This window comes from Vulpes vulpes, chromosome 1, assembly GCF_048418805.1.
Source record: "Vulpes vulpes isolate BD-2025 chromosome 1, VulVul3, whole genome shotgun sequence".
In the NCBI taxonomy this organism is placed as follows: Eukaryota; Metazoa; Chordata; class Mammalia; order Carnivora; family Canidae; genus Vulpes; species Vulpes vulpes.
Window position 1 is genome coordinate 84,924,711 of NC_132780.1, and position 17,027 is coordinate 84,941,737.

The window sequence follows — 17,027 nt, forward strand, 5'->3', positions numbered from 1 at the left end:
TTCCCCAAACAGCCCCTAATCCCTTCTTTACTCTCAAGAGATGAATTTGCTGTTGGATAATTTACCTGAAAACATCGACAGAATCCCTCCATCACCTCTATCCCCCCAACAGAATCTAGTGCCCATACTCTGCTTTCTTGTCCATTACCATAAATAAAGTCTCCATATTCATATTGAAAGCCAGACATTCCAAACATGTATGCACTAGATCCTGTGTTCTCTTGCCTCCTCAAGGACATCACTTCAGCAATCTCCTCTCTTTATCTCATCAATTTTCCACTCTCTGCTCAACCATTCTCAATAAAACACAAACTAAAATAGTTCCTCATTAAAAAATAACTGTTTCTCTCACCATCATTTTTGGTCCTCTTTGGTGCAGAATTCCAATTTCCCTTCTGTTCATTCTTAGTCCTCCTCCACTCAGGTCTTCATCTCCACCAAAATTGCCCTTATTGTAGTAACCAGGAACCTCCATGGAACCCACTTCAGCTCTCATTGTCCCTTTTAATAGCACCTGACATAGCTGATGTCACCTGACTCCCCCTTCTATGTTACTTCCTTTGGCTCCAGTATCTCAGCTTTCTTTCTTTCTTTCTCCTCCATTGCTGGTTGCTTCTTCTCAATTTTCTTTGCTGGCACCTTACCTCAATATTTGAGTGCTGTAGGTCTCAGTTTTTGATCCTTTCTTTTTTCCCATCAAAACTCATTTTCTTAGTCATATCTTTCTGTTATATAACTTTAAATACTGGGTATATGCTAATGACTCCTAAATTTATAACTTCTGTCTAGACTGTTCTTCTGAATTCCAGATTTATATATTCGACTGCTTGCTTAATATTTCCACTTAGTTGTGCATTAGACGCTTCAGGCTTTCCAGGTCCCAAACTGATCTTCCCACTGTCTGTCCCCCTTCAATATTGTCTACCCACAGTTTTCCTCATCTCAGATGATGGTGACTCCATTCTTCCACATGCCAAGGCCAGCAATATCGAGTTGTCCTTAACTATTTTGTCTCTCATATCCTCTATCTAATATATTGGGAAATACTGTTGGATATAACTTCCAGCATCTCTTGTGCAGGTAACTGCAATAGGCTTCTGATTGGACTCCTACTTCTACTCCTGCCTCTTTACATCCATACTGAATACCCCAGCCAGAGTTGATTCTTCTACTTAAGCCACATAGCATAACTTCTAAGCTCAAAGCCCTACAATGGTTGCTTATTTCACTCAGAATAGAAGTACTTATAGTAATCTAAAAATTCCTGCATGACCTTGGTCACCATCATCTTTCTGAACTCATCTCCTTACTATGCTCCCCTAGTTCCTCTGTTGTTCTTTGAGCAAGTTTTTATTTAAATTACAGACAGTTAACATACAGTGTGATATTAGTTTCACGTATAGAATTTAGTGATACATTACTTACATTTAACACATAGTGCTCATCACAATAAGTGCCCTCCCTAATACTCATCACCCAGGTGACCCATCCCCTGCTCACCTCCTCTCCAGTAACCCTCAGTTTCTTCTCTATAGTTCAGAGTCTGTTTTCCGGTTTGCCCTTCTTTCTTTTATATCCTCTATGTTCATCTGTTTTGTTTCTTCAATTCTACATATGAGTGAAATCATATGATATTTATCCTTCTCTGGCTGACTGATTTTACTTAACCTAATACTGTCTAGCTCCATCCACACCATCACAAATGGCAAGATTTCATTCATTTTTTTGGCTGAGTAATACTCCATTGCGCACACACACACACACACACACACACACCCCAGTACATCTTCTTTATCCATTCATCAGTCAATGGATATTCACACTTTCCATACTTTGGCTATTATTGATAATGCTGCTATAAACTTCAGGGTGCCTGTATCCCTTTAAATCAGTATTATTGCATCCTTTTGGTAAATACCTAGTAGTGCAATTGCTGTATCATAAGGTAGTTCTATTTTTAACTTTTCAGGAACCTCCACACTCTCTTCCAGAGTGGCTGCACCAGTTTGCATTCCCACGAACAGTGTAGGAGGATTCCCCTTTCTCCACATCCTTGCCAACACCTGTTGTTTCTGTGTTGTTAATTTTAGCCATTCTGACTGGTATACCTCATTGAAATTTTGATTTTTATTTCCCTGAGGTAGGCCTGTGTTGCTATATACTTCCCTCTGATGACTGCTTTTGCTGCATCCAAAAGATTTTGAACCATTATGTTTTCATTTTCATTTGTTTCCATGTATTTTTTTTTTTATTTTGTCTTTAGTTTCCTGGCTGACCCATTCATTCTTTAGCAGCATGTTCTTTAACCTCCATGTGTTTGTTGTCTTTCCAATTTTTTTTTTTTTGTTGTTGTTGACTTCAAGTTTCATAGCATTGTGAACAGAAGAGGTGCATGGTACAGTCTCAGTCTTTTTGTAGTTTTTGAGGTCTCATTTGTGATCTAGTATGTGATCTACTCTGGAAAATGTCCCATATGCACTTGAAAAGAATGTGTATTCTACTGCTTTAGGATGAAATGTTCTGAAAATATCTGTTAAGTCCATCTGGTCCAGTGTGTCATTCAAAGCTATTGTTTCCTTGTTGGTTTTCTGTTTGGATGGCAATGATGTAAGTGGAGTATTAAAGTCCCCTACTATTATTGTATTATTATCAATGAATTTCTTTGTGTTTGTTATTAATTGTTTTATATATTTGGGTGCTCCCAAGTTGGGGGCCTAAGTATTTATAACTGTTAGATTTTCTTATTGGATAGTCCCCTTTTTATGATATAGTGTCCTTCTTCATCTCTTGTTACAGTCTTTTGTTTAAAACCTATTTTGTCTGGGGGCTCCTGGGTGGTGCAGTCAAATGCCTGACTCTTAGTTTCAGCTCAAGTCTGATCTTAGGGTTTTGAGATCAAGCCCTGTAACAGGCTCTGTGCTCAGAGGAGAGTCTGCTTGGGTTTCTTTTTCCCCTCTCCCTCTGTCCCCTTCCTCCCCACCCCTAAAATAAATAAATTTTTAAAAATCTAATTTGTCTGGGGTGCCTGGGTGGGTCAGTCGGTTGGGTGTCCTACTCTTGATCTCAGCTCAGTTCTTGATCTTTGGATCATGAGTTCAAGCCCCATGTTGGGCTCCATGCTGGGGGTGGAACCTACTTAATAAAAAAATCTATTTTGTCTGATGTAAGTGTCACTACTCTGGCTTTTTTTTGATGTCCATTTGCATGATAAATGGTTTTCTATCACCTCACTTTCAATATGCAACTGTCTTTAGGTCTGAAATGAGTTTCTCATAGGTAGCATATAGATGGGTCTTGTTTTTTTTTTTTTCCATTCTGACACCCTTTGTCTTTTGTTTAGAGTATTTAGTCCGATTACTTCAGAGTAAATATTGGTAGATATGTATATATTGTCATTTTATCACTTGTTTTGTTGTTTCTAGACATCTCTATTCCTTTCTAATATTTGACACTGGGTCTTTCTTTTTCTGTGTGTGTGTGTGTGTGTGTGTGTGTGTGTGTGTTTTAAATCACTTAGACCCTAGAATCTAGAAGAGTGTGTAACAGAATATAGATCCTCCACAAATATTTATGGAAATAAGTAATATTGAATGAAAGAATACTTTGCTTCGAAAAAATGTACATATAGAAAATAATTTGTATTAACTTCAGAGGCTCACTTATCACCATACAGGGTTTATCCACTGACTCTGAGCTAATTACCCATGGAGAAATTAAGAACGACAGAAATCAATTGGCACATAAGCGTTTTAGGAATGGCTGAAAAAAGAGGAATATAGGAAGGAGATAGATGGAGGGTCATAGATGCAAGTGTGAAGCCAAATCTAAGATGCCACAAAGTTGGATGTGGGGTTTTGTGAACAGTGTCACATGCTACAGAGGAAATTATTTAGGAGGTGAAGGCTGATGGCAACTGTTGAGTGTTGGGATTAGGAGACCATCACCTAGTGAGGTGGAGTTATTAGGTAGAAAAATGAATAGAAAAGAGAGCAGAAATTATAGGCAGTATCTCAAGACAATTGATTAGGAGCAAAAGGAATTAGGTAAATAATTGAAGAAGCTGCCTTGTTATAAATATGGGCAAAATCTTATTATGTTAATATGCTGAAGGGAAAGAACTTTAAATAGTCAATGAGGGATGTGGAATTCCCTCATTGTAGTTTGGGGAAGGAAAAGGAATCTTAAGAGATGGGTAGGATTTGACTGTGTGAGGATTCAGTCTCAAAATATGAGACAAAAAGTTTGTCTTATACTGGTTGAGATTGTGCCCTCAGTAATTAGAGTTAGTATTGTAATCCTGCTCTGCAATTTACTAGGTATATGACTTTGGGGATGATTCTGAGTCTGAATTTCCTCATCTGCAGAATGCAACTAACAACAGAATCTTCCTCATACAGATATTATGAGGGTTGAATGAGATGGTTTCACGACCTAGGTGTCAACCTGAGACCTACCTGCCCCTCAAGTTCTAGGGAAAATTGGTTTAAACCTTTCCTGATTTCATAATATTCAAAAGTCTAAGGACTTTCTCCAAATCTTTTTGACCCCCTTGGATTTTACATTCCTAGGTCACTTCGTTCCCTTCTTCTGTGTGCTGCTTAGCAGCTTCTATGTACACTGTACTCACTCTAAGAGGGCCTGTCTTCTTTCTGTGGCATCCTTAAAAAAACCTAAACAATTTCAAATACAATTAAAAAGCCACCATCAAAACAAAACAAAACAAAAACCCATTCAATGAGTATTATGGAAAATTGGTAGGGAGAAGAGTGCAGTGGAGGGAAGATTATGTCAGCAATTTCAACAATCCTGGAGGCAAATGTCAGCGTCACCCTTCCTGTACTGTTTCTCCGCTGTATTTCACCTTTTCTGAGTCTTGAGTCTCTCTCCATGTTGCTACTCCTCCCTCCCTCTCATTTCTTCTTTCCCCTATTCACTTGCAGGAGTCAAATCCCCATGGTGGATTATATAGGGAAGCTTTCTCTCTCCTCTGAAGTCTGGAAGATTCTCAAAAACAGCCTAATTAATAGGGGTTTTCCCTCCTAATCACTTAATAAGATTCCTCCAGAGGAAAACAATTCTTTTAAGAGGAATTCAGGAGCTGACTATTTAAATAATAACATTTTCTTTATCCTGCAACATTTGTAAAGTACTTGAGTAAGCAAATCTAGCTATTATTGTTATAAAGAAAATGAACATTTAGTTCAATCCAAGGTTGGACTCTGGCAGCAGAGTATGGAAGATCTGGAACTCTTCTTATTTCCATTTTTGCTGTGTTTGGACACTCCATCCTTAACATGCTCCATGTTAAGCTCCAGCCCTGCCTTTCCAGCTACCAACTCGGTCTCTACTTCTGAATGTCTGGTTGGTATCTCACCTGTTACACACAATTTATGTTTCAATAGAATGGTCCATTCTCTATGCTCTCTGTGTCAGAGTTCTCGATTACTACTCTGAGGTCATAGTATAGGCTACCGTAGTGGTTGATGGGGCAAAATGAGAAGAGAAATTATTAATTTCTCCAACTCAGGATAAATATGTGGTATTCTTAGTTTCTTCTACTCAAGGATAACTGTTAGTCAATTCTAGTCACAGAAAGCGATTAGTAGACTTACTATGTCATAACCTTTATTTTTGTGAGTTTCACACAATCTGGAGCTGATCCCTGGGTAAATGCCATTCTGATTCCATTAAGGTTAAATTTCAAACAGACAGTAAAGGGCAAAGCAAGAGCTGAAAGTAATTACAGAGAAGAGTGCACATCTGCTCTTCCAGAGTGTCCATCTTGCTGCTGATGCTGAAATGGATTAGTCCTTTCTCAGAATTGGCTGAGCAGCTTGAACGGTAGGATGTTATTAAATGACAAGATGAGTCCATTTTGGAATGAAGTCTAAAAATCAGGGTGCCGAAAATAAATCACACCAATAACAAAGTACATTTCTCCACTTCTCTGGAATCAACTAAAGTTATCTTGCTGAGAACGCAAAACATTGACCTTTATCCTAACCAAAAACTTCTAATGTAAGTAACTGGGATATTTGAAAAATGATATATGGTTCATTACATGTAGAACAGTAACCACATTCACCTTCATGTAAGGTCCTTCTCTAGTAGTAAGTTGTGATTTTAAGACAATTTCCAGAGTCCTTCAAGCCTTTGGAGAAACATTGAGTTCCTGTTATGGTTTATGGGCTTTGTATCTACATGATAATAGAAGGCAAATCTTTTAAGTGGCTTATCAGTTGGAGTGGCCTCAGGAGCTTCCCCACAGGCTGCTAAAATGGCTTTTTCTATAAATTGAGTGTTCTAAGTTTTATTTTTGTGTCTCATAGATGACGTAGAAATCTAATCATGGTAGTGTAGCACATGATACTATTGGAGACACCACCTAATGAGTTTATGATAATCCACCATAATCCTAGAAGACCCATATTTCTGTCCAAATAGGACATGGAATTTTTTAATGTGCATCTTTAAGTGCTTGCCTGACTCTTGAGGATAATACACTATCCACTTAGTGCCTCATTGTCTCCCTTCCACAGATGCCGCTAAAGTGAGCATATTAAAGATATTGCCTACCAATCATATAAATTAGGTAGTTTTTTTACAATGACAGAAATAATTTTTATCTATTGCCATTTAAGTAGTTCTTACATTATGCCTTTTGAAGCTCTTCTGCTTGTGATAATGGGTTATATGAAAATAATAAAGTCTTTGGGAATGTCACTTCTGAGAAGCTCTGTTTATTCTAACACAAGATATTCCTTGGGGAGCCCCCAAACAGAATTCCTTTAGACAGGTATATATTGCTACTTGCCCAAGGCAACTTTTTTATGCCCTTACCTGGGAGACAAGGCTATCTGAAGCTCAGATCCTTGGAACCAAAGGCCATTGCCTATTTTTTCTTTTCTTTTCTTTTTTTCTTTTCTTTTCTTTTCTTTTTTTCTTTTCTTTCTTTTCTTTTCTTTTCTTTCTTTTCTTCTTTTCTTTTCTTTCTTTTCTTCTTTTCTTTTCTTTCTTTTCTTTTCTTTTTTCTTTCTTTTCTTTTCTTTTTTCTTTCTTTTCTTTTCTTTTCCCTTTCCTTTCCTTTTTTTTTTTTTTTAGTATTTATATATTTATTTGAGAGAGAGAGTGAGCATGTGCACAAACAGGCTTGAGCAGGTAGGAGTGGGGGTTGTGGGGGGAGGAAGGCCCAGAGAGGGAATGAGATAGAAACTTTAGCAGACTCCCCACTGAATGCGGAGCCTGCTGTGACAGGGCTGATTTCATGACCCTGAGATCATGGCCTGAGCCTACCCAAGAGTCAGCTGCTTAACCAACTGTGCCCCCATTGCCTAATTTTATTTTATCTGGCCACATCCTTCCCTATTACAGCCCTACAGAGGCTCTATACATACATGTTTATTTTTTGCAGGTGAGAGAATCTCTGGGCCCACATGAGATACACTTAAGCTAGCCCCACGGTCTCACAGTCCTACCATGGTGGCGCAAATTTAAAGTGGCATTAATCTCTTTGATGCTTCCTGATATCCTGTCCTCACTAAGATCTTAGGGATCACTATTGTTTTCTGACCATCTCTACCCCTCCTTAATTTTATCAGTAGGCAGGGACTAGGCTCTTAGCTGCTCTAAGCTTGTAGGTCCTCAGAAAGGCAAGGACAGTTTCTTGTCAGGTCTTTGAAATGTTCTACTTGGTTACAGGTTCAATTCCTCTCCTGGAAATTCTTTCATCTTTTCCAGGACTTTGCCTAGAGGACAGTAGCTACAATTGCAGTTACCACCTGATTGGATTTATATTTCACCTTCAATATCAAAACTCATTCATACATTCAGTTAGGTGAGTTAAAGGCACTATGTTAGGAATCACCATCCCTGCAACTTGCAAGTCTTTGATGATGGCAATAATCACAGCAGTTGTCCCAAGAATATGGGAACATTTGGTTGGCTATCCTGTTAGGGAAGAGAGTTATAATTGGGCTCTGTGAACCTCCACTCTTGACTAGCTTCTAGTAACATTGGATCATTAAGTGTATGAGTTCAAGGTCAATGTTCAATAATCCTCAAAAATATTGGTATGTCCCCTTTCCCCTATACATAGTCACTGTGGTAAATGGATGCAGGTTCTTTTGGGAAGCCTACAAGGAAGATCTCCTGTATAAACATGTGGCAGTGTCTTTGGTTCCTTCCTCATGGGAACCAGACTCTAATATGAGAATTTAGTGAAAGGCTGGAAAAACTGGGGCCTCAATCTCAGCTCTGTTTACAGTACCTCAAATTTTTGGTGTCTACAAACTGAGTAATATTTTTGTAGGCTGCCCATCAATTTCAGTCCTAGACACCATAATCAGTTGTAGTCATTACCAAATCCCTGATTATTACCCCAGTCCTGCTGCCCTATCAGTATCCATGCCCTCTCTGTCTCTGGCTATCAAGTGGCATCTGCACTACAAGATCCCGTCATCCACACTGATATTAGGGAGACTTTCTTAGGGCATTCTGTCCCTTTGTCATTGCCTATTGTCAGAAGACAGCCAGGGTAGAGCTTTACCAGATATCCAGTGCTTCCAGCAATATACTCATTAATGCCTTGAAGAAGGGAGTGTCCTTTGGGTCATCCTAAGTGGCATGGTTAGAAGTAGATAAATGTTCTCCATGATAAATCCACTCAAATCTGCTCATTGCTTCCAGATTTCATCAAGCTTCCAAACTTCTCTATAATCAGGATTTCTCAACCTTGGCATGACATATTTTGGATCAAATAATCATTTGTTGTGAGGGGTTGCCATGTGCATTGTAGAACGTTTATCAACATTCCTGGCCTCTACCCACTAGATGCCATCAGATCCTCCCTTCCATTTATGACAATCAGCATCATCTCCAGACATTGACAAATGTCTCATGGGTAGGATCCAGGGGAGCAAAATTTTTCCTGGTTAAGAAATACTGCTCTATACTATTGTGGAAAATTACAGTTGAATTCAGGTATCAGACAAAGAAAACCATTACAGCAAATTGTTAAAAAATATTTGGCTATTGCAGTTAACACACTGAATCTACATTTTTAAGTAAATGTATATATATCAATAAATTTGACTTAGTACAACATTATGTTTATTCTTGCCTGATCTACTACCCTTAGAGTTCATTCCTGTTATACTCCTTATATTTTTCCTGATATAGTTTGGCGGAATCTTCCAATTATTTCCACATATGACCTGTTTCTCCTTGGTTGAGACTTGTGATTAAGGCTTTGGGGTTTGCTGGTATCTGATCTAATTATGGAATCCGGAGACAATCTGGAAGGTTACAGGTAGCCCTGAGAAATACCATCACCCACTTGCAAGAAAACTGCTTTTGGTGATGTGGAAGAGAAATTTTCTTCTCATCAAATAACTCCATGTTCCACTATACTTTTTAGTCTCCTTGCAATGATGGAGTTCCTCATTCTGGTAAATGTATTGGAGGAGTTCACTGAGAGGACATGACCTCTGGTTGGCCTATGAGCTGAACCTGGGCAATCAGATGCTGCTCACCCCCTTCCCTGTCCTTGGAATTTACCCTCTGCCTCTTGTTCTGCAGTGGGAGCTGCCCAATGACCCCTTGAGATAGTAGGATGTTGTTGGAACCATCTGGATATTATAAGTAACTAAACCCAGTCAAGCCCTCTATATAAACTCTTAAGATTCTGGCAGGTGAATGTGGAGACCTACTCCTCTTGTGGCTACCCAAGACAAGCTTCATGTATAAGTTCCCTTGCTTAGTAAACCTGCCACCTAACAATCTGGATTGGTCTGTCTCCTTTGGCCTCTCCCTGCCCTTCTTGTAAGGAGCTGGTTTTAGATTTTGATTTCCTGAGGTTGTGGACTAACAAAGAGGAATAGGTGATACTTTTATGCTGAGGTGTTTGAGAGCTGGTTTGGGAGTCTCCCTTTGTCTCTTCCCTACCAACAGCTACCATGTGCTCTACCAGTCCAGCTGCAAGTTGACTGAACTTCAACCAATCTGGAGCCATAAGCATCCATGTGGAATAAAGTCCCTGCCTGTCTGCACCAGATAGGTCACATAAAAGAGAAACACACTCTTGTTATGTTAAGTCACTGAGGTTTTAGAGTTGTTGTTACTACATCATAGCCCATCCTGTCCTTATTAATCAAGGGAGGCCATTACAGAGTTTTCAATTATGGGGATGGCAGCCCCATAAAATAGGGGAGAGCGCCAACTTCTGCTGGCAAAGGAGGTTTAGTAGGTATTTTTTCCTGAAAACTACAGTTGATAATTTAACTAAGTACTTTGCCACTTGCATGCCATGAACAATCAATATTCATATTTCTGCTGACAGTGAAGTCATCATTGCCTTCAGATCTAACTAGGTTAGATGAACTGTCCTCAGTGCCTAAACCTGATGGTCTGCTTCCTGGAATCCCTTATAATATCAAATTCTTTTGGTCAGAAGAAACAATCTTCATTTGAGGAATCTCACTGGCAAAAAAATTCTGGGGAAAAAAATGGCTTCCAGATTTGTAAAATGTTCTAGATCAGAGATGGTATTGACTTGCCAAAAGATTTCCAGCCTTTGCCAAGTATTTCTCTTTAAATTCTGTTCTCAGCTTATTGTGAATACCCATTATTTGTTTTTCTGCATCAATTAATGTGAGAATCACTGTTAAAATGTTATTGGCTAGCAGAAAGTTTGAGATATTAAATGCTTGTGGTACATGATAAAAATGATCGATATGGAGGATGTCTTATGCTTAGGATTGTTGCCATCTTACGCTGGGTTCTTCTCAAGGATAATGGACTTGCCTATTCGATTCCAAGTTTATAGTATATTGAACAGTGCCTAGAATATAATGTGTTCGCTAAAAGTTATTGAATGACTGACTAAATAAATGTGCATTTCAGCATCTTAAAAACATGTATTGAAAGACCAGTATAGGCCAGCTCTGGGCTACAATTCAAAGAATAAAGATGACCTTAAGGAATTACAGAAAGAAAGTTGAGGGAAAAATTATAAATACAAATTTTGAATTTATTGTTTACAGGGAGCTATCAGAACACAGAAGAAACCCAAACAATATCTGATCAGAGTCTTGAAATACTGGCAGGAATTTATTGGGTAAAGTGGAGGTGAGAAAAGAGGGTATTTCTGTAGGAAGAGGAAATAGCATAATGCCCTAGAGAAACTATACACAGTTCACAAATTTTGGAGAATAATGTTGGAAGGTGGAAAGGGCAAAGAGCCAGGCTGAAGATGCAAGCAGAAGCTATTCTCATATTGGAGCTCAGTGCACTGGTCCATGCTTCCCAACTGTTTTTAACGCTATGACCCTTCTTCCCCATCTAACCTAGAATGCCAATTATGTAAACCAAATAAAAATAAAATGTTATTAGTATATTTTTAATTGTCAACATTTATATAATACAAAGGACAGTGAGAATAATGTGTATTTTTATGAAATAGAGACTTTGATCTGAGAAATTGTATATATTTGTGCATTTTTAGTACAGTTTAAAATATTTTAAATTTATGTATGTATGCATGTGCATACATGCAGATCAAGTGAAAAATTCAGATCAAGTGAAAAATTACTTCTACAAAATAATAGGGGTTTGAAAAATTCTACTCTAGGTGATACACAACTATTAAGTTTTTTTGTAATCAAGAAAAGACCAAAACAGTTAGCTTGCATTTTAGAGAGAAGAAGCCTAGAGGCAGTGTGGAGGGAATATGTAAAGAGAGAGGAGACTGTGGCTGGGGGACCTGATGCTTACTGGATGTCTGTAAGTGCACCTTCCTTCCTGGCCTCCTTTTCATTTAGGTTAGAACCATATGACCATGACCAGTTTGGATCAACTTTGTCACTTCCAGGCTGAATCAGAAAAAAAATGAGTGCAGTTCCTCTATCCTGTCTCTTCCTTTTTTGCAAGGCAGTCTTGGGTACTACTGTTGAGACAATGTTCTCACAAGTTGGAAACAGCCTGAACTGTTGTCATGACACAGAGGACAGTGACCATAGAGAATCAACTCTCTCCCACTGGCCCTTGAGTGAGAGAGAAATAAACCTGTACTCTGTTATGCCATGGAGATTTCAGACTTAGTTTCTTATCAGCATAACCTACAGCCAGTGGACTCATAAGATAATGAGGGATGCAAAGCAGAGATTGAAAAGAGGGGAAAATTGGAAAAAAATTATTATCGAATTGGCAACAATTTGTAATTGATTTAATTGAGGGATTAAGGAATGGAAGGCATATAAATGACTGTAGATGTTAGGCTTGAGCAACTATGCATGAACATATAATCAAAATACAGAAATAGAATATGGTATTAAATGAGTTTATATTTATATTTCATTTGTAAAAGTACTTTTCTCAGTTCCAGCTGCATAGTAACTCAATAGATAATTTTTTCTTCTATTCTTAAAATTCACATCATTTTATGTAAAAAGACATTTAGCAAAGGGCTAATTTTCTTAAATCTTTTATAAATTATTATTATAAAACTAATAATTGTTCTGCCTTGAAAATTGGAACTTAATGAAAACAGGGAAAAAGTCATTTGCAGTACCAACCCTGTCTATCAAGTTTCTGTATCTACAAACAAGCTCAACAATTTCACCCACCAGGCACTTATGGCGCTCTTTGCGGTGTTTGCAGCAAGCCTTCTGAACCCTACTTGCTTGTTTCTGATTTACTTCCTTTCATTCTGTTTCACAAAACCAGAAACTGGAGAGTGGGCCAGTTTGAATGGAGATCAGAAATGGGCTAGGTAGTGAGGCCCCTTGGGCTAATTCCTGCTCATTGCCAGTGGAGGGTTTGTACAAACCAGGTGCCACCCCTGTTAACAGGTTGACTTCTTTTGCCATGCCTTTTTTTGTTTGTTTTCATATGCTTGAAGTCATATTATATATTCAATTTAGAAACTTATTTTTACTAAATTTCTCAACCTACATTTTTCCATCGCTACTGCATTTTTACTTAATACACTTTATTTATGGCTGTAATCCCATTTTATCTTGTGAATATATAATAATTTGCCCTGCCTTTCCTGTACTTTTAAACTTTTAGGTTTTTTTCACCTTTGCTGTTTTTATTTTAGTTTTTTATTACTGTTAGTCATGATGTAGTGAACAACTTGATGTCTAAGGCTTTGTGTAATTAAGCCTATTTTGTGGGGAGGGGTGCCTGGATGTTCAGTTGGTTAAGTGCTTGACTTGGTTTGGGCTCAGGTCATGACCTCAGGGCTGTGAGAATCAGCCCAATGGTGGGATTCTGTGCTGAGCACAGAATTGGTTTGAGATTATCTCTCTCCCTCCCCCTCTCCCCACTCATGCATGCTCTCTCTCTCTCTCTTTTTCTCAGACAAATAAATAAATAAAATTGTTAAGAAAAAAAAAAGACTATTTTGGGGCGAGGAATGCTGGGAGTGAAATTCCTGCATCAAGGATAAGGCTGCTGCATAAATATTGCAAGTTCTTTCTGAAACTGATCTGATAATTTATATGCCAAAATTAATGATTAGATTCCCCTCTTCATACCATAAGGATTTCATTAAAAAGTAAAAATAAACATACGCATATATGTACAAATTATTGTTTTTCTGAACCATGTAAGGTAAGTTGCAACCATGATGTCCCTTTACCTCTTAAATAACCACTATAATTACTAAAATCAGGATATTAACAATATTAATCAATTATTATTATCAAATCTTTAGACCTTCTTTATATTTTACCAGCTGTCCCCATTACTACCTGAAAAGCAGAAAAAAATAAACGATATATATGTATACATATATATACCTGTATATACTGGGAGAGATGAAACACATATGGTAAAAGGTTAACAGCAGGGAATCTGGGTGCAGGATATACAGGAATTTTTGGATTATTCTTGCAAATTTTCTGAAATTATTTCAAAATAAAAATTACTGAAATTGTTTCAAAATAAAAATGACAAAAGAAAATAATCAATGATCAGAAATAAAAACCTCTCCCACACTAAAGTTTTTCTCTACTTACTGTTGATACAATTTTAATACCAGCATTTAATTAATAATTTTAGTAGTAATAATATATGATAGTCCACAATAAGGATTATTATTTATAAGTTATGCGGTATCATGATTATGGGAGCATCACTAGAAACGTTTAAATGGGATACGACAAGGCTAAAGCTTAAATTAATTGTCCTTTCATTTAGAATCACTGCTCTGCAAAATAATCATGCATTCAAAATCCTTTTAATGCATGTTTGTAATGAGTATTACCACAAATCTGCATTAAAATCGTTGTTCAATTCAATGTAATGCTTATTCAGTGAAAACCTGAAGATCTCAAGATGTTAATTTTCTTATTGATTTGCACATTCAGTGTGTGTCAGACATATATATTAATAGTCAGGGTTTATGTTGGGTTCATTGACTTTTATTAAGCACTTCCAATTTGCTAAGTGCTACATACATGATAGGAGACAGTCACTGTTTATTTTCAAGGTGCTTTCCTAAGATTGAATAATAAAGACAGCTTGAGCAAGGCTGGCCCTGTGCCAGGCTTTAATAAGGCTACCACCCGGCTCCTCCTTCTTCCAGATGGGGAGGAGGGGGTGGGTAACACGTGCTGCTTGGGGATGTGGGAAGAGACTGCAGGTGAGTGCGGGTGCACCTCCTCCCTGTAAGCAGCTTCCTCAGCTGTCATCTCTTCTTCAGGAAAGTCATTTATTTGGTGTTGTGCAGTCATTTAGAGGACAGTTCTCTGTGGCTCACCTCAGGATGACTTTGCAAAAGCAAGGAACTCTGGAAATGATGCAGGCAGAGTTTGGCCTCTGCCAGAGCTGTGTGGCAGATGGCAGCTTTGGGAGGCAAGAGGCTTGGCTGGGTTTGGTCTGGCCAGCAACCCTGGACAGCAAGGAGATGCACAGAGAGCAGAGGAATTCCCATCTCTCTCTCTTGGCCATCTTGATCTAGCCCGACACTTACCTAGTTTGCCAAAGTTTTCCCTGAATAATCTGAATTCACAGCGGCTCTCCTTTCATTGACTCTCAAGGGTTTAGCTGTGGGCTTTATTCTACTTTCAAAGTCTTGCCTTGACCTGGATTCATGCCTTTGTTGCCTTGCTTGAAGGGTGTGTGCCTCGGTATTCAATTAGGTATAAAATCTCCCTCTTTCTTCAGACCAGGGGCAAGAGTTCAGTGGTGCAGGGTTCAACTCCAGGTTCTTTCTTCTACTCCAACTCTAAGACTTTGGACAAATATTTAAGCTCTTTTAGCCTGAGCTTCTGTGTCTGTTAACATAATAATAAGAAGCTTTTATTACAATGGTTACTTCTACCTACACCTCTCTTCTTCAGGACCTTGCCCTTGGGATTCTGGATTAGATGGAAGTAAACTGAATAGACTAAATAAACAATTGGGAGATTTCACTAAACTTATTATACGTCTTGGAACGTAGGTGATACGTAGTGATGGTTACAGGCTCACACAGAAGAGAAAACTTTAATTAGCATTGTGTAGAGGTGTTCCTACCTAACAGAACAAAGTCTCTCACTATGCCTTCTTCCTCCACTCTTTTCCACTCTGTAATAATAGGCACCCTCTAAATAATTGTAGCCAAATGGGAAGCTACCCTTCTAGAGTTTCTGGACTAAAGTTCAACTTTGTGCTTTAGGACAGATGGGTCTACAGTAACCTCAATTTTATATATTGGTACGACTGGAGGCAATGGCTCTGAGTTCCAGCAGATGGCCACAATATTTTACAGAGAGGAAAGACTCAGGAAGTAAAATAATTAGGACAACAAAAAGGACAAGAGTAAAGGAACCATGTGGCTATTCCAGGTGATTCTATCTCGAAATCCAGGGCCACACAGGTTGAGTATCACACAACCGTCTTTGATGCCCCTGGGAATATTGCCAGATACGGTTGGACACAAAGGAAAGTTTCAGAATTTTTTTTTTCCTGTTGATTAGTTTTGTCCCAAATTCATTTGATTATTAAAAATTTTGTGATTGTTATTATAACTCAGTAATAACAGGAGCCTGAATCTTTATATTGTGAAACTCTTCGACATCGACATATAAAAGTGACAAATACTACAGTTCCTGTGTTGAGAAAATGTTAGCTGTTATTATTATTACAAATGTCATATGCCTTACTGAATCCTGCCACATGTGAAATATGGCTCCTCCCAAAGCTTGATGAACCAGTCAAATTACTCTAGCACCCTTACTTAGACAATTACCAATAAACTGAATCTGCATATTTAAACTACTCGCATTTCCTACAAACCAAACCTCTGCCATTCCCAATCATCAAGGGTTAGTTTACCAAGCTCGGGCTACATCAAAACTAGTAGAATCATGTGACAATTCTACACATTTCTTTCTTTCATGAAAGCCAGCATACTCTAATTTTTCCTTTCTGTTTACCTTCTTTGATTTTTACGAAGAAGTGAAGTGTGGGTATGGGTGCTTTCTCAGTTTTTCAGCCTAATCAGAGTTGAGGATCTTTGCTAGAAGGGAGAAGGCAAGTCAAGGCAAACTGTGTGAACACGTAATTTATGATTACAAATTTCCACATCTACTACACTTGACTCCATTGTAGTTTAAAGTCATTTTCTCCCATGTCAGATTAAAATGTATAAATTCTGTTTATCCTGTTTATCCAGGCATCTGAGCCTGTAGGGGCCAGGAGAGGTTCTTCAGAAATATCTATCACATAAGGTCTGGGGATCTCAGGAGCCAGGTGTTGATTTGAGCAAATTTGAAGTAACATCCACAGGAACTGCTGACAAAACCGCTTAACTCTTCTCATCTGCCTCTTGTCTACTGACTAGTCTTGTAAATACCACTGCACCACGTGGGGGTTGACCCCTAAATAGCAGGTGTTGGTCAGTAGCCCTCTGTGCCCTTGGTGGTGAGTGACTCTCTTCCACAGGCCTGCGTACTGTTACCTGATATTCAGGTAGGTATCAGTAAACCTCATTGCTTAGATTGTGTAGCTAGAGGCATAACTTGGAAGCATTCTTCTCTTGG

General features: G+C 38.3%; 1 long non-coding RNA gene across 1 annotated transcript in view; it reads left to right on the forward strand.

The window, feature by feature from the left end:
• LOC140593816 (uncharacterized) overlaps nucleotides 1–17,027 on the forward strand; it is a 150,107-nt gene that overhangs the window by 58,030 nt on the left and 75,050 nt on the right. The gene's annotated exons all lie outside the window — the stretch shown is intronic.